This window comes from Fukomys damarensis, unplaced genomic scaffold (assembly GCF_012274545.1).
Source record: "Fukomys damarensis isolate Sample0158 unplaced genomic scaffold, DMR_v1.0_HiC HiC_scaffold_4, whole genome shotgun sequence".
Taxonomy (NCBI): Eukaryota; Metazoa; Chordata; class Mammalia; order Rodentia; family Bathyergidae; genus Fukomys; species Fukomys damarensis.
In genome coordinates this window covers 29,473,063-29,499,271 of record NW_022900916.1, presented here as the reverse complement: position 1 = coordinate 29,499,271, position 26,209 = coordinate 29,473,063, and the positions used below count along the sequence as shown (strand labels likewise).

Sequence of the window (26,209 nt, the reverse complement as noted above, 5' to 3'; positions counted from 1 at the left end):
AGGGGTGAGAAGAGGGTGGAGGAGAGGGAATGAGAAAGAAATGTACCAAAGTATTAAAGGAAAGGATAGTTTCTCTGGGGAATGAATTTCTACGAGATAATTTTGCAGCTTCATATGGTTAACAGATTTTTAAAGCAAATTGTATAAGAAACTAGCATATGCAATTTTATGTATAACATGTAATTGCAACTATGTAAAACTGAATGCATTAAAAGAAAAAATATATCGCAGTGTAAGTCAGACTATTAAATTTTTTCCCTACTCTTTATTTTTATTTTTCAGATTCTTCTTAGGAGTGTACATATTAGTTCCAAAATGGGAAGAAATTTTTCCTAAATTAAAATAAGATGTTAAGTGATGCGAGCATGATTAAAAAGAGCAAAGAGACTGCTGGTTTTGGATGCCAAAACAACCATTGTTAATTATAAACAATTCTCATTTTCATCAAAAGTGATTAGGTGGTTTCTATGTATGCTTCCAGTAGAAGCCAATGTTTTTAGCTGCAAAGAGCTGAATTTCTTTCATCATAGTTTAGAGTTCAAGCTGCACATGTAAGTTCAACAGAGCATTAATAAAAATGTGTACCGAGTGAGCCCAAATTAACAAGGGGCGACTAACAGATCATCAGTCTTAGTTTCAAGATGGATTAAGTACTCAGACCTTCCCAAGTAGATCTCTGAAGGTGCTCAGAGGGAAAGCAACCATTGTGCAGCCTTCTTCATGCAACCCAATTCAATTTTGGACACTAGTTCATTCCCTACAGACTTCAGAAGTTAAAGTTAGAAAGAATACCCATGAACATAGGACATTTATTGGTATGGCTTGTGCTTAGATGTCCCCCCAAAGTCCCATGGCTTCATATGGGGCTTACTTTTTCAGAGGTGGCTGAATCTAGAGTGTGTGATGCTGGGATTAAGGGCATATGATTACTAAACCACCACATGTAAGTGATTGGTTTGGCACCACCTTAATCCCGTAGTCTGGATGAGAAAAAAGGAGCAGAAAGACACTGTTAAGGTCTCTTGTTGCTTTTGCTGCCTTCTGCCTCCATGAACTGTTGCTGCTCTGTTATGTGCCACCCTACCTTGGAGATAGCCAGTTATGGACTGAAATCTCTACAAACTGTGAGCTAAATAAACCCTTTCCCCTTTAACTCTAGGTGTTGTGTATTTTGTTTCAACAATGAGAAAAGTAAGAAGGCCAACTAACATCAAAGATCTTCAATTCCAGATGGATGTAATTGCCTATACAATCATGAAAAGAACCCCTCCAGAAGGCATGAACTATTAGCCCCATCTCCTTAGTCTCTGGCTTGTGTCCACCACTTTGAAGTAGCCAATGCCTTCCCCAACAAGATCTCTATGGGACCACTTCTCCCAGAACCCAAGCTCCAGCCGACGCTTGAATGAAGATTTTGCAGTGTAAGATCTCCTACTTTCTAGATGGTTGACCATCTAAGAAACTCTTACCTTCAGAAAGACCCACCTCCATCACTAAAATGATAGTGCATCAGAATTCAACCAGACACTGGAACCTTCTCCACATGTGGGAATATTTGATCTGAAACAACTCTAAGAAGGAGCCATCCACAGAACTACGTGTGCTGGGCTATGGCATTCCCGGGTCCACCCTGTGCTGTCTTCCTACCCAAAAAGAGAATCTGGACACCTTGCTCCAGCTCTTCTGGCAGAAATATATATTCGGTATATTGGGAAGTAAAGGATCGCTAAATTCATATTAATCTAAATCTGTATTAAGTACAAAGGAATGTTTCCATAAAGAAACACACTGCCAAGATTTCACTTCACAATAAAAATGACATTCTACTTTACTTTGCCAATAAAGTTAGTTGTTCATTGTCTTAAATCTTTCTACTTCTGAAAGAAGTGCCATTTTTCCTTTGCATTACCAGATGACCAAACAGGGGTTCTCAAAGTGGACATCAAAGCAAGCTCTCTCAAGGCATATTTCTCAAAGACTGCCCCAGCCACTTCGCCTAGAGCGTCTTAAAAAAATGTAAATTCTCAGGGGCCTGCCAAAGATCTTCTGCCTCAGAATTCCGTAGGAATGTGCCCCAGATTTTACACTTAAATCTCCTTTGCTCATTTTGGCACTATATATAGTAAAATTGGAATGATACAGAGAATATTGGCATGGCCCTTGTGCAAGGATGACATGAAAACTCATGAAATGTCCCACATTTCAGTGCTTTCTGCAAAAGTTATGTTGTTTTGTTTTTATCAGTTTTCTAGTAAAAATAGTTGAGAAAAATAATTAATTTTGAAAATACATTTCCTAAAGAAAAATATTTGGCTTACAATATGTTTGCAGTTCATAAGTGATGAATAAATTAACATAGAAGGAAGGGTCATGAGTGATTATAATATAAACTAAGGAACCCAAGATTTTACACTAGGCAAATAGCTGAAGTATTTTTTCAAAAATTAATTGCTCTTCCCTCTCCATGTGTTCCCATTAGTATTATAAATTACTGGAGCTCAGACATAGCTCCAAAATCCTGTTGTACCTAATTGGCAGATAGCAAAGGGATGCAAAAAGTGCTCATATGCAGAATTCATAAGCACCTTTGCAATCTGATCATAGCCAGTACTGACCGTCCATCTACTTTACACATATTATCATTTTTAAACCTCATGATAAATGATAATATGTTATATCAGATATCATCTTATAAAATAGATATTATCTCAGTTATGTAGTGGAAGACACTGAGACCTTGAAAGATTTTGAACACAGGTGCTATAGGTAGAATCTTACATATCTCCCAAATATTAGTTAAGGGCTTGAGCCCCAGGGCAGTGCTGTTAGGGACCTTGATATCTTTGGGAGGTAGGGCCTTATGAGAAATCTTCAGGTCCTTGCCATCATGAATTTGGGGATGCTGGCCTGTCCAAACTCTTCCTTTTGATTTCTTACTGATACAAGGGTCTTTGTTTCACCATGTGCTCCTGCCATGATGTGCTGCCTTACCACAGGCCCACAGTAACAGGGCCAACTGACCGAGGACTGGGACCTCCAAAACTATGAGCCAAAATAAACTTTAGGAGTTGATTATCTTGGGTATTTCATGATAGTGACAGAAAGCTGAATGACACACCAGGTGTGTTCTGTCTGTTACCCAAAGCCTGGGCTCTTGCTCTGCTCCTGATGCTGAGCACATACCCCAGAAATGTTAAACAATAGTTTTCTCTTTTTTGTTCTTGAATCACTTTACACTTGGACTTTTCTCCTGCCCAGGAATATTCTATATGCTTATTGACCTATGCAGAAGGTGACTATTTAATTAATTTCTTTCATTTAAACCTGTTTTCTACTAAATTCATCCTTTTGGTTTCTCCTAATATTCAATTTTATTACTCTATGTGTAGTAACCAGTTTCTGAAAAACTTATAATAAGGAAAGAGCAGCATGAATGTGAGACATTGGATACACAGGGTTGCAAGGAGGTGCCTGACTATCCAGGGAGAAGATATGAATGGCTGGTGGCTCTCCATTCATGGTTTTAGCCAAGACCAGCATGCCAAGCAGGTCTATGCTGACCTCCTAGGATCCATGATAGTCTTGTCGTGCCAACAGCCAAGCTTTTTAAGAGAATTTCTAGTAAAAAGTGGGGCAAGTATTAACCACTCAGAGCAAAGCTAAGAACACAGTTGTATTAGTCAGCCTTCAGTAACTATAATAAAATACTCGAGACAATGTAAAAAGAAAAATATTTTATTTTGCTTTATAGTTTGGGAGGTTCCAGTCCAAGACCAGGCAAACCCGAAACTTTGCATCTTTGGCAAGTAAGCCAGACAGCAATTGTGGGGAATATACCATAGAGCAGACTGCTCAACTCATGGCCAGGAGCCGAAAAAGAGAACGAAGAGGAGGCTGGCATAATCCTCTTTGAAGGCACTCCAGTAACCTGAGGATCTCCACCAAGGCTCCACCTGTAAAGTCTGAATTGCCACCCAGTAGCACCACCCTAGGGACTAAGCCTTTAATGCATGGACTTTTGGGAGGCCATTCAGCACAACTTTAGCAAAAGTTGGTATAAATTAAAATTAGGTATGTTTTTATTCACACTACTTTTTTGTTATTTTCTGCTGTGAAAAAATGAGGTGTTTTTAGATTATGATTTAATTTGATAAATCAACTTTATGAGCTTTTCCTCAAAAGTTAAGGCCAGTATTGCTTTCATTGTTCAGAAAGGAAATGACACAAAGAGGGTTTGTTTAACACCGAGACAGCAAGGGAAGACAGAAGATCACGTAAAGGCCTGGGCATTTGCTTCTGTCCTTATTTCCATCAGTGGGTTTTTTAACTGCAAGTCCTGTGAGGATAGAGAAGGTCTGTCTGCTTCCCTGCATTATCTCCGGAGCCAGCACAGCTAGCACAGAAAAGGTACAGTGTGGTGAGTGCTGAACGTGAAGTCTTCAGAAGCACTATGTTGGTTTCATTATAGTGAGTTTGTATTTCATAACTTCTTACAGCATGAGGGCATTAAATGTAGTACCTGTCATGTCTGAGCACATATGCAACATTTCAAACACTTTTTGTCATTAAATATATGACTATAAAAATGGAATACAGCAAAGTATAATAGATTGGAGCAGTGTTGAGGAATCAAATAAGACAAAATTCAAAAATATCATTAAATTTGTTACTATTTTGCTCTTTCCTTATATTTTAGAATGATATTGCTTTGTTTCAGGAACAATAAATCATTTGTCATATGTTCTCTTCCAAATAAAATAGCTATGTAGGATGAATTTATAGATAAAAGACTTCTTAGATCTAAAGACATGAAGATAATACATTTATGGCTGATGATTAATAGCAGTCATAGGAATATCTTACTTAACTTTTAATGTCTAAAAAATACATTGACTTTTAGGCTAATATGAGTCTATTCAGGTGGGTCATAAATATGAAAAGATATTATTTCTTTGCGTAGAGTTAATAAAGCAAATGGCTTTGTTTGGTTTTCAAAAGGTCTATACTAGCCAGGGTTATTGGACATAGGTCATAAACAACTTATAGATTTATTGCACTTTACACGCATCCTATAAGAATCATTGATATTTGTGTACTAGAATAAGAGAATTATAGAATAATATAACTAGAAAGAACTTCAAGAAATCACAAGGTATGGGCTTTGTCAATGCACACACTGAAGGCTAGGCAATTTGTTTTTTAAAAGTCTGAAAAAAGCATGCCCTCTGACTCAGTAATTCCACATATATATGTGTGTGTGTGTGTGTGTGTGTGTGTGTGCGTGCATGTGTGTGTATGTGTGTATGTGTGTGTGTGTAAAGATACAGGTACAAAAATAGCACAGCCCTGTTTATAATAGCATGAAACTGACAATAGCCTGAGTATGTGACTGGAAGATTAACAAAGTACTCAAGTTATATTTGCTGACACGGAAAATCTGCACCATTTCTTGTCAAGTAAACCCAAAAACGCTGTATATCACAGCCCTTGCAAATTGGAAAACATTGTACAGTTTGGCAAGAGATAGCTGATACCCAAGGTACCCATTTGTGGCTTTCCCTATGGGATAGTTCTGTCATCCCATTTTGCAGATGTAAGACTGAAGGAAAAAGAAAGAAGAATGGGACCAGGAATGAACAATTCCCCATCCCATTTATTATTTTGTTTTCGTTTTGGGTTGATTTAGTATTTCTTTAATCCTCCCAAGGGTCACATATATGTCTCCACTAAAGAATAATAAAAACAATAGCCACAGATGTAAGAGTTGATGCACAAAGTTTAGTGAACAGAAAGAGAATTTTGGCATGCTATTCACATTTAGAAATAAGCTGAGTTTTCAAAACTTCTCAGTTAACAGAGGCAATGACATTTTTGTTAAGTATTTTCAGCAAATGTTTCATTTTGAGAAAATCTCTGTACAGAGCAAAAATCTTATAAGCAGAAGAGAATTTTAAGCCTAGAGATGAAAAGTCTAACATGCCATAGGAATTAGAAATGTTCCAGGAAAATGTAATAAAACAAATGTTAACATTCATAATATTAAAGAAAAACACATATAATAGTATTAGCTCCAACAAGAAATGTGTGGAACCGCTGCATCAAAAAATAACAGAATTTTACTGAGGGATATAAGTATTAGAAAAATGGAGAGATTTCCCAATGAAGAACCTTGGAGTCCTTCACAAAATTCTCCATGAAAAAGATCAAAGAGACCTAATTAAACCCCTATAACTATACTGGAGGCCTCAGAGAAATTTTCCTGCTCACCTCTTTCTCTTTTGCTTTGTTTGGAATCTGTCCACCTGTCTGTCTTCCTCTCTCTCACTCTCAATTATATATGTGTGTACGTGCATAAGTATAGTTGTAGGCAGTAGATATAACTGTATGTATACATACACACATATACATATATATACAGTCATGAGTCACTTAATGACAGGATACAGTCCAGGAAAGGCTTCAGTGTCATTGGGTGACTCCATCATTGTGTGACCATCATACATGCAGAGTGCACTCATACAAATTAAGACAACTACATGACTAGGTGATATAATCTTATGAGACAAGTGCTGTTGTACATGTGGTCCATCATTGACCAAAACATTACATGAGGTATAAGACTACAAACACATACACATAGGTATATATACATATAAAACTGTAACTATGGAAAGGTACACTAAAAAATTTAAAAAGTCTATATACAGTGAAATTTCTTAACATTTTTATTTTTATTTTATTATTTTTTGGGGGGAATCAAACTTGGGAACTTGAGCCTGTGAGGTAGGCTGTTGCACCACTGAGCTAAATCCGCAGCCCAAGATATCTGTTTCCAACAAAACTGTATTATATATTTTATAGTCAGAAATATTTTAAATTAAATAACCTTTATTTTCAATCACAGTTTAAAATTTTTTATTAAATTAAATTCAAATGGAGTATGCCTTCAGACTCTCAGGCATTTATACCTAAATTCCTCTGTCAGAACTATTACAACATTGACCTAGTGGCAGTCATCAAAAATTCAGTTATCCAGTGGGAGGCTCTCTGGCACCATCCTTTCTCAGTGGTGGCACCTGTCCTAACAGGGAAGCTCAACAACCACGGTGCTGAAATGAAAGTACGACTTAGCACTACTGGAGGAGAGAGGGAGGTTGCTCTAAGAGAGGCCTCAGACACCTCAGACACAGAAAGTGCAGTTCTGCTCCTGGGCAACTGTTGCGCTTTTATCTTGTCCACACTGTGTCTTGGGTTCGTTTCCCTCTTTGTTCTTCGCTGGAAGCAACTCAGCATCAAATTGTGTCATACCTTTTCTAATTCCTAACGACTTTAAATGTTCATTTTGGGATAACTTTGTTTATTCAGACTCTCTTTGACTTGTCTTTTTTTTTAAACTTGTGTTATGCTACTGTATCTCATGTATTTTTTATAATCTGCCTCAAATTATTTTTGGAAGAAAAAGGACACAAAGATTAAGTAGAGCGGGGAACACACCGGGTTCCCTCAGGTCCTTCCCTGAGAAACACAGCTTGGTACAGTGCAAGGAAAAATCAAGTGGAAAAGGAAGATCGGCTTTCCAAACCTGCCCTTCCCATAATCTGGGATGAAGTTGAGACCCTTCTCTTCCCTGGACCTCAGTCTACGACAGATTTGCTTTCTTTCTAAAATCCTTGGACCTTCTTGTCTTGATTTCTCTGTCCTGTAAGAGTCATAAATAATACCTATCATAAAGTAAGTATATGTGATGCGGTTCACTTTTCATGAAGTTTTACCTTTTAATGAGAGTCTACTTCTGTGTTACATTAAAATCTTCACAATCCTAATTTCTCTCTCAGTGAGTCCGTTATTTGTGTATGAGAAGGCTACTGATTTTTGAGTGTTGACAATCTCTGGAACCCAACTTCTCAGAATTTTGAAGCATTTATTTCAAGACTGTTTTCAAGTTATTTCTAGCCAGTTATTATATAGTGGCAAAAAAAAAGGATTTAATACTACATAAATATTGAGCTATTTAAAACCAAAATAAGTAGTTTCTTAAATGTAATTTGAAAATCAAAAATATTAATATCATATAAAAATGTGGAAATGAATATATTCAATAGTATATTATGATTTATTAAATATAAATACTATTATATAGTAAGCATAACATAATTATATATTATTAATAATAACTAATATAAATAAATTTATTAAAGTACATATAAAATCAGAAATGAGTGCACAAGAATTTAGCTAAGTTTAAAGTAGAGTATTAATTATACTGATTAGTATGACAGGTAGGAAAAAATTAAATGATCATATCAAATTATTAGTTTGAATTCTTAGATTCAAAAATTTTGGCACACTAACTTACACTGGTGTTAGTGCCCCAAAATGTGTTCAAATAGTTAAGTTCTCCATCATCGGACCCAATGATTATTTGAGAAAATTCCAAAGTAAATTTTTACTCATGAAAAATCTTGAACAACCTTATTTATAGTTTGAACAATATCAGTCTTATTTTGGCTGGAGCCAAAGTAAGTTATTTTCCAAGAGTCCATTTGCTTCTGCAGTTTATTCTTTACTGTAAGTCATAATTCTATGTTTTTGGCAAAATAATAATTTCCATAGCAACCAAATCAGGATGTCTCACAGAGAGAATTAAGGTTTTTTAAAAAGAATAAATAATAGAAACCAATGAATAATGAAAATATTCATGATTTTTCTCAATAAGGATAGAAATAATATTACAATAACAGTACATGTTATAGGTCTTTCAGAATTATTTCAGTCTTCAAAAAACTTTAATTTTCAAGGCAAACTTAGTTTTTTTGTACTGTGGGCCATTGTATGCATAAAAAGGATGAGGGAAAACATAAATAAATCTTCATTCATTGTGTACACTCCAATTGTACAGGAGTACTATGAAATTGTGTATTAGAAAGAACTTATAGATGTATGTAAGATAAAATGTTTAGTACATTGCAGGAAGAGAGTGGGACTATTTTTATAATATACTTTTTTTTCCAAAACAAAAAAAAATTCATAGAAATTAACTTAAACAAAGTAAGCCATTTGAAGAATGGACTTAAATGGAGCAAGAATTAATTTGTGAAACATGTTTCCTATTAAAAACAATTCTGAATAAATATGAAATCCAAAATATTGATGGAATGTGCTTATACTGTCTATATTTTAGAACAAGTATTATATAATAAAGTCATGAATAAATTGGCTGCAGGGAAACTGAAATGTATAGCACCACCATTTACAGCAATTTGCATGTTATGCAATCGCCCCTGCTCACTCTATGCTAGATGTAACTCTGCTATTATTTGTCCCAGATAGAAGACAAAGATGTGATTAGCCAATTCTAAAGAAAAATAGCTCAATGAAAGAACAGGAAATGTTTTTGAATATTTTTTATATGGCATAACTTACATGTGGTAAAATGCACATACCCGAAGTGTGCAACTTTAAGAGCTTTGACAAATGTCCACTGGATAAGTCCATACAAGCAAACCCAAATTAAGATGTACAACATTTCCATTGCCCAAAATGAAATTTCATGCCTGAGTCCTTCCTTCTTATCCTCATCAAGGGAATCACTCACTGTTTAGATCATTTTCTTCTTCGAACTTACCTATTTGAAAATATAAAAGGAATTATACAGTATGTATTCTTTTGCATTTGTGCTTTTGGTTCATTAAGTTTTTGAGATTCATTCACATTATTGCATAGATCAGTAATTTCTTCCTTCTCATTGCTAAATAGTATTTCATTGTATGACTAGACCATTGTCATCCATGACTGCTAATTGCTAACTTATGGTCAGTATATAAATTGTAGACTTCAAGCCAGCCTTCCTATGTGATCTACACCCCCCCCATCTCACTGTCAATATTTTGCATTAAATATAAATATATATGTATTAAAATGAAGTCAAAAGTTTATTTGGACTGATAATGAGCTTCACTACTTTTGCTTTTATAGTAAACTAGTGACTAACTTCAGATTGTCTCTTGATTGCTTTTAATGAATCTACAGTCTTTAGCTTTCTATTGCTGTGAAAAGATTCCTGATGGGGGGAAAAACAACATAAAGAAGGAAAGTTTTATTTTAGCTCACAGTTTCAGAGGTTTCAGTCCAGGATGAGGTGGTTTCATTGCTTTGGGCCTGAGAGGACACAGTATCAAAGTGGTGGGAGTTTGTGGCAGAGGAAGCTGAAAGGACAGAAAGACAAAATAGGACCTAAGCTAGTTCACTCCTGCCTTTTTATGAGGCACTAATGCATTTGTGAGAACAGAGACTTCAGGATATAATTACTTCTCCAACAGCTCTACTTCTTATTATCACCACAGTGAGGATTAACTTTTAACACATAAGTTCAGGAGACATTAAGACTCTAGCAGAGTTTCACAATAGGCTTGTGTTAGCTTTCCATTATTGTATTAAATCCCTGAAATAGTCAACTTATAAAGAGAAAGTTCATTGGACTCACAGTTTTGGAGGTTTCAGTTCATGATTGATTGGCTCCTATTGCTTTTGGACCTGTGGCAAAGCAGTACATCATTGCAGCACATAGCTAAGCTATTTACTTCATGACCTGGAATGAAAGAGAGACGGAAAGAGGAAGAGAAAGAGGTTGGGATCTCACAGTCCCCTTCAAGAACATGCTCTCCATGACCTAAAAACTCCTTTAGGCCCCACTTTCAGAGTTTCTACCACAATGTAACAGACTGGAGACCATCCTTCAATATATAGGCCTTCGATGGACATTCTAGATCAAACTACTATGGTAAGAATTTTGAAACTAGAGTCCTTTGAGATAAAGAGATTTGAGTTTCAGAGGTCTGTATTATCAGAACCAAAACAAGGTTCCTAAGAACTAGAAGCATGATGTTTATACAATTATCCACAGATATGGAAAAATGCTTTTCAAAAGAAAGACGTATTGAGGGAGGAGGAGGGAAGCTATTTAGACCTGGATAAAAGTTCCCAAGAAAGAACCACACTGGTCCCTGAGCAAGCATGGCTAGATGGAACCCTCTGATAAGCTTGGGAGTCGGAGAGCAATTGAGGGCTGTCTTACTCCTTTTATGCCTCATAGAAGTGGCAAGTCTTGTGGTGGTCTCCCACTCCATCCTGACAGAACACAAGCAGCAGAGTGATGACAGAACAGCCTGTCCAGGCAGTGTCTTAGCTGACAGTATGAGAAAACCTTTGGTCTAACCCAAGGGTCCTGAGAAAAATTAGCTCAAGGCCACAGTAGTACCTGTTCCCCCAGTACACTACCAAGGAAGTGATCCAGCAGGTTTTGGATCAAAAAGACTCAGAGATGAAATTAAGATGTCAAGTCACATGCTTCATTAAATCAATTTAAGGCCAGGGATTTAGCTCAGTGGTTCTGCCGCCTGCATAGCAAGCACAAGGACCTGAGTTCAATCCCTGATACCGCTCCCCCCAAAAAAATCAATGTAAAACACACATCAAGAAATGGGGAAAGAGATGGAGTAAGGTAATGTACTCGGGAAAGGGTACAAGCAAGGAAGAAGGCACAAATCATCAGAAATGTGGATTAAGAAGTCAGTGCACTTCAGTGCCCCAGTCAGCCTTCCCTGTTAATGGTGTGGCTATAACAGCCAAAGGCGAATAAAGAGACCTAAGGGACCAACATAAACCCTTTTTCTATAGGAGAAACTCTGGGGTGGTGTCCTATATACCTGGATAGAGATACTGCTCACTAAGTAGACTCAAGGACAGCTGTAGATTTTATTTAGTAGAGGATATATGGGGCTACAGTGGGTGCTACCAATGGGTGGCCAAATCCAGACATGATAGAGTATCTCACCTGCCTCGTGTGTGTTTTAAGCATGTGTAAGGAGGACCACGTGGCTTTGCTGCCCATATATGTTTAATGCTTTATGAAAACTTGGTATCTCTTAGTTCCTCTGTCTGTCCCTATCTGTGTCCAACATTCATAAGCCCTTCTTACTTTATCAATGCTTAACAAATTGTACAAGTTCCTAACTTCCTTATCTGTATTTAACACATCTTATGAGTATTGCCATCTCACTTCTACTTTTTGAAGCAGAATTGAATTTTCTCAGATATTAGAACAAATGTATATTTACCCAACACCCCAATTCCTAGACACATACAAAACACAAGGTCATAAATAATAGAATGGGCAGGAAATCAGAAGATACATTCACCTTAGAAACCAGTGGCCAGAGATCAAATAGGAACTGGTACATCTCAGCAGATGGCAGTTGGAAGATTGAAATCCAGAGCCCGTTAAGAAGGCTTATAAAGCTTAGAGGCAAACTAGGGATGAGAGGAGGGGCATCCTCTGAAGTGGCTGAGAAATCCCTGCTTTGACAGAGTGCACCCTGCACAGATTTCATTTCCTACTTCCGGGAAGAATGGTGACTCTGGATCTATGCTGTTCAAATGGTGGATAGTTTACTGATGCTATAGATATAATATTTTTATCATTTCAGAGAGTTCTGTGGGACAGCACACTGTGCTGGGTATAAACTGGGCTATAGAAAAATTAATGTCCATACAGATAAGTGAGGCATATAGGACCCCAACTAGTCACAATAAAAAAATCTACACTTAGATATATAATAATCAAGATCCCAGAAATCCAACAGAACAACAAAATACTACAAGCAGTAAGAGAAAAGAAACAAATCACATACAAAGGAAAGCCCATCAGAATCATGGCAGACTTTTCAAAACAAACCCTTAGGGCAAGGAGAGCCTGGAGTGAGATATTTCAAGTACTAAAAGAGAATAACCTCCGACCTAGACTGATGTATCCTGCAAAACTCTCTTTCAAAATGGATGGGGAAATAAGATACTTCCGCAACAAAGAACACCTGAGAAACTACATGAATACCAAACCAGCACTACAAGCAATTCTAAACAAGATCCTAGAAAAAGACAATGAAGGCAACAACACCATAAGGCATAACAGAGCAAATCAAATAGGCAAGACAAGAAACTAAAAGGCAAAGGTGAAAAAGTGAAAAGAGTCAACAAAAGTCCAATAACACGACAATAATAAGTCAGTACATATCAGATGGCCTTAACTCATCAATCAAGAGAAATAGACTGGCAAAATGGAATAAGAAGCAAAATCCAACAATATGTTGTGTACAGGAAACACACTTAGTGCAAAAAGAAGCCCATAGACTGAAAGTGAAAGGATGGAAAACAATTCTCCATGTGACAGGAGCCCAGAAAAAAGCAGGGGTAGGAATCTTATTTGCAGACAAAGCAAATTTCAAACCAAAACTGATTCTAGTATTGTTGATGTAGGACGATACTGTATCATACCTCTGTGAATGTAAAATATCTTGTACCTGCCTTATGATATGTAGTAGTGACTGTGCTTTGTCAGAGTTATATTTAATGATATTACTCTAGAATGTTCTCTTTCCAGATGATGATTAAGATACTAATAAAAAAAAATGGTGCCAGGGACCACAAAAGCAACAGAACTTTTCTATCTGGATATTATTCTTTTCTTTGTTTTTTTTTTAATGGAATGTGCTGAATGTCTATAATTTTGTTCAGATGACTGCAGAACCTGGAAAAGCTGTTGCTGCTATTGATGCATAACATACTGCTATTATCTTTTTATATAAAGATAAATAAATATATATATATATATACATATATATATAATTTGAATTTCTGGAAACTTTAACTGTGCTGTCAACTTTGGAAAAAGTTATCCCAATTTACTGTGTTGAGTCAGCATTGTACAGAAATTGACAGCCATATTGGTCTAGAAATGTTAATTTTTTTAAATTTTAATTTTAATTTTTTTCCATTTGTACAGTGGTAATACACTGTGTTAAATATGTAAGGTCATATCTATGTGGGTTTGATTACAGAAACTAATAAAGCATTCTCTAAATAATGAAAAAAAAAGAATAAGATACAAGAGCAAGAAGCAATTTAAATATGTTCAGGGACCATTTTCATCTTCAGAACTAAGGAGTATTTTAATCTTACATCATTGCCTTTTCTCTTTTACTTTCCTCTTTAGTTTTATTTTAGGATTCCCTATTTTTAATGTTCATACAGTGATTTCTTTAACTGAAATACTGAATAGTTTCTCTGATGTGAAACACTATAATAGTACACAGGATCCTAATGAGATAATTAATAATGTGAAATAGGAAGTAAAGGGCTAAAGGTGTAGGGAAAGTGGGAAGGGTGGGGGAAAGGTAATAAGGGAAAGGAAAAAAATATGAGAAATTGGAAAAAATGGAAATAAAGTGTTTGTAGATGGGGAGGGGAGGAGGGGGTGAAGGGAGGGCAGGGACAAGGGGAAAAATGAGAATCAAGACCTATCATGTAAAGGTACAGGATCCCAATAATGAATGTAACTGTATCGTATACCTAGATTGTACCAATAAACTCAATAAAAAGAAAAAAAAGGAAAAATGAATGTCATATCCCAGGGATGGGCTGGTGTTACTTCTTGCTAAAAATAGTCACCATTGCTAGAGAATCATCAACTTTACTTTTACTTTTTTCTTTTTACAGAACTTGGGGTTTATTCCAAGGGTCTCACACTGAACTATACCCCATCACCCTTTTTTTAATTTTTTTGAGACTTATTGGTAAGTTGTCCAGGCTGGACTTGAATTCATAATTCTGCCTCAGCCACTCCTTCCAGAGTACTAAGATTAGATGAATCTTTTGTTTGTTCGTTGTTTTGTTTGTTTTTATTTTCTTTATCTGGACACAGAGGCACATGTATATAATTATAGCACTCTAGGAGGTTGAGTCAGGAGGATTATGAGTTTTAGCTCATCTTGAGCAACATAATAACTTAGAGAAAGCCTGTCTCAAAATAACAATGGGCTAGGGATATATAGCAAAGTGGGAAGGCCCTGAATTAAATCACCAGTAGTACAGAAAATTTTTTTTTCTTTTAGGTAAATGTTCTACCACTCAGCTACACCTCCTGGCCTCCAGCCCAGAAATATTCTTATCTAGTCAATTGTTTTCATTTAATTTCCCCTGTGTTCAGTGGCCTACATTTTCAAGATAGCTAGAAATGTGTTCCTCAGAATAGAGTGAGACAAACACTAACTTCAGAAAGTGAACCATGATATCATTTGCTAGGTAAGTTTATATCTCAGAGAAAATGTAAGAACTGGATTTTCTGCGGAGCAAGAAAGGAGTCACTGGGGGCTTTAAAGAGGGAAGGGACATGGTCCGATAAATGCTTTAAGAGATTCACTCTGGTTGCTAAGGGGAGAATGAATGTCATGGTATAAGGTTGACGTGGGGAGACCATTTATTGGACTAATCCAGGCAAAAATGGTGGCTGCTGCTTGGCCCAAAGTTATGATAATAGAGCATATTCATCATTTTCTGATCAGATGACAGAGCTAGAGAACTGCTGATGGATTGCAGCTAGGGTATGAGAAGAAGAGAAGAACAAAGGAAGAGTCCATGTGCTTGGGCCTAGGCAACTGGAAAAGGGGAATTTTTATTTGAGTTGGGAAATCCTACAAAAGAATCCAGATTTGCAGGAGTGTTTAAGAACTTAGCACACTTGGAATGAGTGCTTTCATCACCCAAGTAATGGCTCCAAATGCACAGCTGCAGTACAGGTTGAGAGGGGAGGACTAAAGATATGTAAAATTGTGTATGATCAATATACAGATAGCATCAGCTATGAGACTTGGATAAGATCATTGAGGGGATTAATGGGTAATTGAAGCTAGAAAAGAGAGGGGCTCTTCAGACTGATCACTGTGACTCACCAATATTTAGAGATGGAAGTAGCCTAAAAGACTGAAGAGAAGGAATCAGGAAAGCTTAATGACCAAGATCATGGGGTCCAAGTGAAGATAGTGAATAGATAAATAATAAACTGAGGTTGATAGGTGACATAAGATATGCATTACAGTTTGATTTTTTAGTCTGGAAGCACAAAGGACAGCAGGTCCTAGAAGGATAGATTTTGGAGAAGGATGGACTGAAAGCCTGACTAGGTTGTGTCCCTGCCTCCCTGCAATGTCTGCTCATCTCTGTGAAAAGTAAAAATCCAAAGGATTTAGCACATTGTTAATGACTTGAGTGGACCAAGTGAAACATATCTTTTGAGAGATATATACCCTTGGAAGATATGATAAAAACACCTGAAAACTAGGCAAAAAAATAAAATCAGAGAATCATAAATCTCAAGGTACAAACTCATATTGAAAAAGATGTCAGCTATAGAGCTTTGAAAACACCCAAGATTATTCATGCTAATGTTAAGTGAATTTCCTCATGTTAACTTTAATTCTGTGCCATTAAAACTCTTGGATTTTTAGATTTATTCATAAATTGTAGTTGATGTCTTAAGGCGGATAAGATTGATTAGACTAATAGAGAATAGGATCAGCATCACTAGAATATTATTGAGTTTCCTTCTAATAAAACATTTTATAGAAGAATATCTAATTAAAATTCCATTCTTACCACTTCATCAGAGGAAATCTCTTCTAATGAGTTCTGGGTTTAATTCTTTCTTACATAATAAGCTTATGTCTCTCTTCAAATATTTGTCAATTTAAGATGTTATCAATCAAAATATTCAAGACCATTCAAGAGATTGTCAAAAGGGATCAGAATGTAATTCATGTTTATTAGTTTTTTTCTCCCCTCCTCCAAAATGTTAGTGATTATTACTTAAATTCTTTTATAGGTTATTTCCATAATATACTTCAAGTTCTTTCTTCACTAACTTTGATCATTTCCCATTAACTTGACTTTAATAGATAAACATGTTAGGACTTTGTACCATTTGGATCTTAAATGTCTCCCAAAGGTGCATATGCCAAAGGATTTTGTTTTACCACCTATGACACTACTGGGAACTAGTAGAAGTTTTAGGAGGTGGAGCCTAATGGAAAGAAGTTAGGTAATTGAGTTTGCAGTATTGGGATCCCAACTTCTTCATGTCTCTCTTTTTGCTTTCCAGCTGCCATGAGACAAACAGGCTTTTTCTCCACGTACTCTTGCCGTGATGCAGTCTGTCACCACAGGGCCAAAGCAACAGGGCCAATTGACCATGGACCAAAACCTCTGAAACCATGAGTCAAAATACACCTTTCCTTTTAAATTAACTTATCTCATGTGATTGTCACAGTAACAGAAAGCTGACCAGCAGAGAGATACCTGAAAACTTCCCACGTCTCTCTTCATCCACATTTTTTGTTGCCATATCTTAAATTATCAATGCTCATTCCCCTCATTTCAGACATGGATCATTGCAGTAATATACTAAGTGCTTTCCCCCTGGTCCTTCCACATTCTAATCCAGCAGATCTCAGATTTGAACATGCATCAGAATCATCCCCAGTGGTGCTTCAATTTAGCAGATGTGAAGTAAAAGCTTCGGCTCCATGTCTAGCAAGTTCCTGGGTGAAGTGATAACTCCTGGTCCAGGACCACACTTTGAGAACCACTGCTTTCAGCCATTCTTCACACTGACACTGAGTTTGTAAGCATTGGCATCTGGACAGGACCCTTCATAGTCTTTTCTTAAGCAAGTATATTGTGATACAACTTGCATCATAACTTTGTATTCATGACATACAATTCATCTTTTTGTGTTCTATCCAATCACTTTTATTCACAGAATTGCATATATAATACTAAAATCAGTTTTGGAATTATGAAAGAACCTTTATGTCCTTTAGCTATCATCCTCAATTTTTAAAATTTTGATGATGTTGTATTAACCAGCTTTATATTACTACAATGAAATGCTTGAGGCACCTACTTTTATAAAGAGAAAAGCTTTATTTAACTCAGAGATTTGGAGGCTCAAGCCCTGAATTGGCATCCCTACTTATCTGGGCTCTTGAGAGGGTAACAGATAGCAATGGGAGGAGAGTATATATTAGAGTGAGCAGTCACATCTCAAATTAGAGAGTCAAAGAAAGAAGAGACCAGAGTCCCGTAATTCCATTTGAGGGCATTCCTCCTCCCAGTAACCTGAGGACTTCCTACTAGATTCCCAAAACCCCAAAATGGACTTTTGGAGGATTCTCAAAATGTATCCGGATCAAAGCAGATGTCCAGTTCATATTATGTGAACTATACTTAATTCAATACTTGGCACACAGTAGGCATCTGTCATTGTTTGTTGGATAAGTGCAAAAATGCAACTAATTCAGTTAATAACCTGTAACTAAGAGTCTACCATAAAATGAAGGAGCATAGAGTAGATTAGAGCAAAAATTGCTAATTACCTCCTAATATCCAGACTTTTTAGTAGCAGAACCTCAATTTACATTTGGGTACATTGCCCTCCATATAAAAGACTACATCTCTCTCTGTCCTTTGACGCAATGTTGGCCATGTGATTAAGTTCTAACCATGAGGTGGAAGTAGAATTATCACACAGAGCACCTGAGAAGCCTTCCCAAAATGGAGGGTAACATCCTTTTCAGCTTTTCTTCCTTTCTGCTACCTGGAACTAAGATGTGATATTTGTGGCCTTCACAATCATATCAGACAATGAGGGAAAAGAAACAGAAAGCTGGATGAACCTCTGAATCTGAAGACCAAGAAGAATTTTATACCACCCTTTACAGGAAAACTGCATATACTGCTAATATTTAAGCCTCTGTTTTTGTAATTTTAATGACTTGGAAACTAATCTAATCACTGACTTACAGACGTCTATACTCTTTCCATCACAGCGGAGGATTCAAGGCATAAAAATACCTCTGTCCTTATTGTTGGACTGTCACCTGTCATTTCCTTTGGCATCCCTTGAACTCTCAGTGTCAACACTAAAGTTTCACAGTCACTTATAGCAGCACTGATTCATCGAAAGAGAATGTGGTCTGGAGTCAGACAGTCTTAGACTCAATCCTGGCTCTATCTCACCAAAACCCTTGCTGTGCCTGATTTCTCCCATCACGGGTCATAAGAAATCCTACTTGCAGGCCTATTAGGAAGCTAAAAGGAGTTGAGACTGTGACATGTACATAGTAGCTGCTGACACATGGCGTGTAAATGCTTCTGCCTGCTTGTTTTCAGTCTCTCATGGGAGCTTGGGTCAGAAATGGATTAGCTTGTAATGTTGATTATCTCATGGAATCCACAAAAAACACAAGAGATTCTGATTTAGAAGCATCAGAGCCACAGTACAAATTCCAGAAGGGCAGGGACTGTCTTATTTACTGCTGTGTCTTTATTGTTTAGAAACAGTGGGTGATCACAGATGAGTGAATAAAGCATCAGAAATTCCTGGCCCCAATGCTTCAGAATCAATATTACCGTGAATGTCACCCAGACTGAGCATAGGCCAGTATCACTGGCAGTGACCAATCAGATCTACATGAGCGTCTCCTGAGGCCAGTGTGAGGCCAGCCACCAAAACATCCCCTACAGCTATTTCAGAGGTCCTTGGATTCTGCAACTTAAAAGAAGTGACATCATGCTCTATGACAATCAGTAAGAAATAGGCCATGGGATACAAGGGAAAAGTCACAGCCTAGCAAAATAGAAGCAACTGCAGACAGTTAACCTTTGTTTATAATAATAAAATCGTGATTTTTTTCTGTTCTTGGGGAGAGGCAGAAAACTCTGGCCATACCCTGATTTACCTGCTCTGTTAAGAACTCTCTTCTCCCTGCCCCAGAGCTCAGAGAAACTAATTATTGAAATTTGCTATGAGATGCTTTACAAAATTGAATGCTCCTCTAGTGATTCCAGCAGATGCCTCAGAAAAGCAGCAACATTTCCTTTCCTGACTATTTTTATATTTCAAAAGATTTAACTGAAACACCAAGCAATCCCCCTGGAAATTCCCTCCTGAAGTCTGTAAAATAAGCAGGAAACAAGTATGACCATCTCAGACTTCAGATATTCATTTTGAGAAACAGGTGCAAGCCCTGTGTCCCACATAGCAAAGGCAGATATCCGTGTTGATCCACCAACAATTTTCAGGAAGCACACTTTGCAGAGGAGATAAATTTAGTATGAGTAAAAAGATCTGGAGCACAAGCCATAAGACAATGTAAGAGAAAGGAAAGCATATGGCATCCCTTCCCCCAGCAGGGCAGTTTTTATTAGGCTGAGCTCTCCTTGCCCTGAGAAGAATGTGGTCCCTTGGGTAACGATTCAGCTTTCTCCCTGTCTTTGCTCTATCCTCCTGGTCTTCTGTTGGTCTTCAGAACTCTATAGCTGAATGGATAAAAGACGGATGAATGTTACAACATGGATAAATATCATGCTGAATGAAAAACGCCAGCCGCATTTATATGAAATTTCTAGAACAGACAAACCTAGAGGGACAAAAAATGGATTAGAGGAGGTTACTGAGGGATTGGGTAGAAGGCTAGGAGATGAGGATTGATAGTTAAAGGGGTTAGGGATTCTTTCCTGAGGTGATATAAATGCTCTAAGGTCAACTGTGGTGATATTTGCACAACTCCAAAGATGTCAAATCACTGAATGTGTATGCTTTAGTTTATGGTATGTGAATTATATCTTAATAAAGCTCTTTAAAAAACTTTATGACTTCCTATAAATCACATCATGCTTTATGTAAAAATTTACATAATTTTTATTATGATTCTATTCCAGAAGGAGACCCGCTGTGGGTGGGCTGGACAAGTGAATATTAAACTGACATAATTCAGAGATTCCCAATGGGTACTCCAGAGAATAGTAGGTTTTTAGGGTTAATAAATATGATAACGATTCTTTGTTGAGAAGTTCCCAGTCAAGGAAATTTGAAAATGTCGGTTAACAAATTTAACACTTTGCTGCTGAAATGGGTGGAGCTTTAATAGGCAGACATGCGCTGTGAGTCTGCACGAAAGAAGCGCATACATGGTTTACTAACTGGTTTAATCTGGAAGCCTTTCTTCACAGAGCACTATGCAGAGTCAGTTTTCCATGACATGTGAGCCAGTGAAGACTGATATCTCCAGTCTCGACAGGAACCCTGACAATAGAGATCATCATACAAAATTAACCACACAACTAATATTGTCATTTATAGGTCCACATCTTTTAAAGTTCAATGATGACCATTGTTTCTGCTTTCTAAAGTCTTTTCGTTCTATATGTAATAGTTAAAATATAGTATGATTTAGAATGGAAATTCTCCTCTTTTCTAAGTCATAAGAACTTCTCTGATACAACTCTGTATGCTTCTGTGAAGTGGAATTTGTATAAATGTTCTCCTGAAATAGAGAGTCACTCAAGAAACATATAAAAATCCCTAGTAATCCTTTTGTCCTTGGTCCTTGGGTCAAAGAATTCTCCTAGAATTCCACTTTTTGCATTTTTCAGAAAAGATGTGTTGGTGGGCCAAATGGGAAATATTTCAAACTGCACAGTCTTCATTAATTTTATAAAATATGCTTTCAAGTGTTATAATAATCATTAAAACTAAATGCCATATTTGAAATTAGTGAGCAAATGCTTAAGGACAGTCCTCTTCCTTGCTTCCCTCTTCCCCTCTTGCAGCAGTACAGAAAGCACAGCAGTCCAGACTGTGGCCTAGCACAGGTCTCTCTCCTACTTCTGTCCTGTTACTTCCTCACAGCTGGAGCTCCGTTGCCCAGACTCATTTAGAAACAGAAATGCAAGACAGGAGGTAAGAGCGTGGCACGGTGGTACATGCCAGTAGTCCCATCCCCTTGGGAGGCTGAGGTGGAAGGAATACTTGAGCTCAGGATCCCAAGAACAGCTTGAGCAATAGTAGAGGGAGTGGTAGGGAAAGAGGGATGAAACAAATGGTTACTGAGCATAATAACTGGATAGATAGAATCTGAGGAAATTCTAGCAGAGAACCATCAGATACTCCCCTCAGTATGACACCTATAGGTAGCGCCAGCTGGTATCTAGTGACAAAATTCATTGCATAGAGCTTACCAGTTTACAAAGCACATGTGCAGTATCCCATCCCTTCCAACAACAGTGAAAGTTGCCTCCTCCCTCCCTCCCTCCTTCACTCTCTCTCTCTCTCTCTCTCTCTCTCTCTCTCTCTCTCTCTCGCCATTCTACAGATGCCAAAATTGGGGAAATTAAAAATCAAAACAGAGATTCTCAGAGCATGGTGGAATAGCAATTGGACCCCAAAGCTTCTAAATTCAAAACCTATCCTTTTTCCACTTTTACCCAACTCTTAGAAAGGCTGGCTGGGAAAAATCCTTGAAAGAAAAGTTCATTTCGGCCCTATGCTCAGTATGATTGTTATTTTTTTTGTCTTACTTAAAGGAACACGAGTAAAATATGTTTAAGCAAATACCTTACTCACTTCTATTTCTCTTAGGAAAAGATCCCCATATGTTAAAATAATCACGTACTCATCAAATGTTTTACTTGGTTTTTTTTTTTTTTCAGTCTTATAAATATTTGTTTATCTTGATGTTTGGTCAAGGTCATTTTGAAAGAGGTCCATAGCAGTTATTCACTAAGGATGACAATAAACATATCTTGTAACTTCATATCTGTGTTTTCTAACCAAGTCTGTACTGCTAAGCTTTACACTGGGACAGAAAGCAAGTGAAAGATAGTTCTAAGACCTATGCTATGTATTAATGTAGTCAACATCCATTATGAGCACTTACTATGTGTTAGGCAGCAATGCCAAAGGCTAGGCATTCAGTAAATGAAGACCTGTACCCACCTCTGTAGAGCCTACAATTAAATACAGCAAAGCTTATAGGCAAACAGCACAGTGATAAATGATAAGGTAAAGAACCAGAGGGCATTAGGAGGGGCATAGGAGCATGGCCTAGACTGAGAAGGGATTTCCTTGGGGAGGTGATATGCCGAATGGAGGACAGGGTTGGGACACTGGCTCAGAACCAGATGCAGGAATTATAACCCTAGCTTTGTATTAGGGTCACCTGCAGAACTTTTTAAACTGCTGCTTCTAGCTGCCATCTGAGCCAATCCATCTGAGTCCATGGGATAAGTGTATGGGCAGAGTTTGTTTGTTTGTTTATTTGGTTGGTTCTGCAGCTTGAACTCTGAAGATTGTACTTGCAAGGCAGGTGGTGGAACCACTGAGCTAAATCCCCAGCCCTCAGGCAGGTATTTTTGTAAATTCCCAGTTGAGTCTAATGTGTTGGCCAAATAGATGAATCTGAGCAGTCTAAGTACTGCTTGCTTTTCCTAGCAGCTGGGAGAAAAATGTTTTTGCGGTATTTCTGTTCTCTTTTCATACACAGCATGAGAATTATTCTTCCTTCACCCATGGAGATTATGAGCAGTCATGTGACTTTCTTTTACTGATGCATAGTGAGCAGCAACGATGTGTGTTTTTCCATGAGGAGGTACTAAGAAGTGCTCATCTTATGTTCTCTTCCTCCACCTCAGTGATCCCTGAAGACTCGTCCTGAGATGGTACCATCCTAAGACAGAGGGAGCAATGAGGTCAAAGCAGCCTGGAGTCCTGAACAATCATTCAAAGAGCTTTTACCTTTCAGAGCCACTCAGAATATTTGCTATTTAAAATCTCTAAGATATTATGATCTTTATTATGAAGTCATTAGAAATGCACAAACCAGAAAAACAGCCAGAAGGTAAATGAGTGCTTGGCTGCCCAGTGACTAGAGAATTTTTTGCCTACAGGAGGAATGAGTAAATAAATAAATCCATGGAGAATTATAATACTAAGTCTCTTACTCTCCAATAAGAGAATTTTAAATAAGAAAAGGAAGGGTGATTGTGTTTGAACTGAGCTGGAAGCCCTGTTATTAACTCAAATATAATATATAGACAGAGGATGAATATTGATGTTTCTATGTTCTATCATAGTTTCATGCACTGAGAGACCCTAGTAACAGCAGTGGACTAATAGCAGTACAATTGCCAAACACATCGATTTCTAAAAACCATTGTCAACTAACTGCAGAGGTCTTAGAAGAAAAGACTAATTTCAGGGCCATGGAAGCAAAAGCACAATTTTCTTTTGCTTTTCTTTTAAGTCACAAAGAATTAGGAAGTATTAAAAAAATCAATGGGGGTCTTCAGGATACAGAAATCAAACGGAATCTGGGCAAATCTGGGACTATTTGAGCATTAAAATAAATTATGATAAGACTTGATTAAAATTCACTGAATAAAATACCATTGAGTTCACGCAGATTTAAGCAAACAAAGAGGAAAAAGAGAAAGTTCTTCCTAGTAGCACGAGAGCTATTGAATGTAGAAGCAATAATAGCAACCAAAAATCACCATTTGACAAGAATATAATAATAATTCAGGGATGAAATGATGAATACTAAAATTTGTGGCAAAAATTAGAAGATAAATGGAATATTCACATAGTCTCAAAATATCTTATCATAAAAGACATATTCATTATAAAGGAAAAAGAATAACTCCAGTAACAACCTGGCAAAACCACCTTACTCAGGCATACTGTCGAATATAATATCATCAGATTAAAATAATGTGCCCTCCAATAGGATTCTAGAATTTAGCATTATTTATATATCCACATAAAACCTGATTCTATGAGGAAGTACCAGATTACACATAATGAAGGAAAGTTCTACAAAATAACTTTCCTATTATCTTAATAAACAGTACAGTTGTGAAAGTCAGGGAAGGACTATGAAATTGTTCTGAACTGAAAGAAACTGAGGCAGTGTTGAGCAAAAGCAACATGTAATGCTGTGAGGGATCATTTTGCTAGGTAGACATTATTGGCACCATCAGTGGAAGGTAAAAGATGTGTGAATACTAGAGTGATTTATCAAAGAATTATTTTCACTTAGTTGGTTAGTCATTCAAATGAGTATCCAGAGTATATGCCAACAGAATATGCCTCAGAAGCCCACTGAGTTCAAAATAGAAAGGAAAAGAGACCCCAGGATTTGAGCTTTTGCCTCATGCTTGTCACAGGTAAATTCCTTTACCCAGAAGAATATCAAAAGTTTCTTAAATCATCCTCAAAAAGAGATACATACTACTTTTTCATGTCATAAGCAGTCTGTAAACAATAGAAAATTATCTAATGTTATTTTACTGTTATTTTAATGTTATTTTATTTTTTCTCTTGTGGTGGACATTTCAGTTGTTTTAAATATTTTTAATCAGTATATGTTCATAGTGGACATCTTAATTTATAACCCATCTTAATTTATTTTTTCACCCCCCCAACTTTTGGTTCCCTTCCCATTTGAGCAAGATCTATCTTCCTACTTCCTATTATCTTTTATCTTGTTCTTTATTTAGAATATGCTTATATTTACATAAGAAAAACTGCATTATATTTAAGTTTGTCTGACTTATTTCACTTAACAATATTTTAATCCTGAAATCCACATCTGAGGATTTACCAGAAAAATGTATGTGTGTTTGTTATACAAACACACACACACACACACACACACACACACACACAGATAAACACACAAGTATTATGCAACACAGTGAATACAGAATTCCTTTGCTGCAATATTTATAATATAAAAATATTTCAAATGGTTTAAGTGTCCATCATAAGAGAGTGACTAGATAACATTGGAACATACACATCATAAAAACATACCCTGCTATTAGAAACAATTATACTGATCTTTTTGTTGATGGAAAGTTAAGTTGCTCAGAGCAACACTTTCACTGAAAAGAATTTTTCTCCCATTAAGTTTATTGGTACATTTAAAGCAAACAATATAGTTACATTTATCATTAGGATCTTGTACCCTTACGTGACATGTCGTGGTTCTTGGTTTTCCCCCTACCCCTGCCCTCCCTTCACCCTCTTCACCCTCCCCTATTTACAAAGACTTTGTTTCCTTTTTTCCTTTTTTCGCATTTTTTCTTGTCCTTTATTTCCTTTCCCCTACCCTTCCCATTTCCCCTTTAGCCGTTTTCTTCCTATTTCACACTATGTTATACCATTTGAACCTTATTGGGGATGATTGTGCTTGAACTGAACTGGACACACTCATCACTCCTTTTAGTTTTTCACACCAGAGAAACTATTTGGATTTACTCAAGTGTTTCCTATTTATTTCACTTAAGAGTATAGTCTCACTGTGCATCCATTTAGCTATAAATGTCTTTAGTTTATCATTCTTTATTACTGAGTAGTACTCCATTTTATAGAAAAACATCTTCCTTATCCAGTTGCCAGTTAATGGGCATTTAGGTTGTTTCCAAGTTTTAGCTACTATGAACTGTGGCGCTATAAACATGGGTGAACACATATCAC

At 36.9% G+C, this 26,209-nt stretch overlaps 1 non-coding gene across 1 annotated transcript; it reads left to right on the top strand.

Annotated features, from left to right (window-relative positions):
* Window positions 1-2,098: 2,098 nt before the first annotated feature.
* On the top strand, window positions 2,099-2,205 carry LOC117284229. Its single transcript, XR_004515309.1, has one exon. It is a non-coding gene; the product is annotated as a U6 spliceosomal RNA (small nuclear RNA).
* Window positions 2,206-26,209: the final 24,004 nt, after the last annotated feature.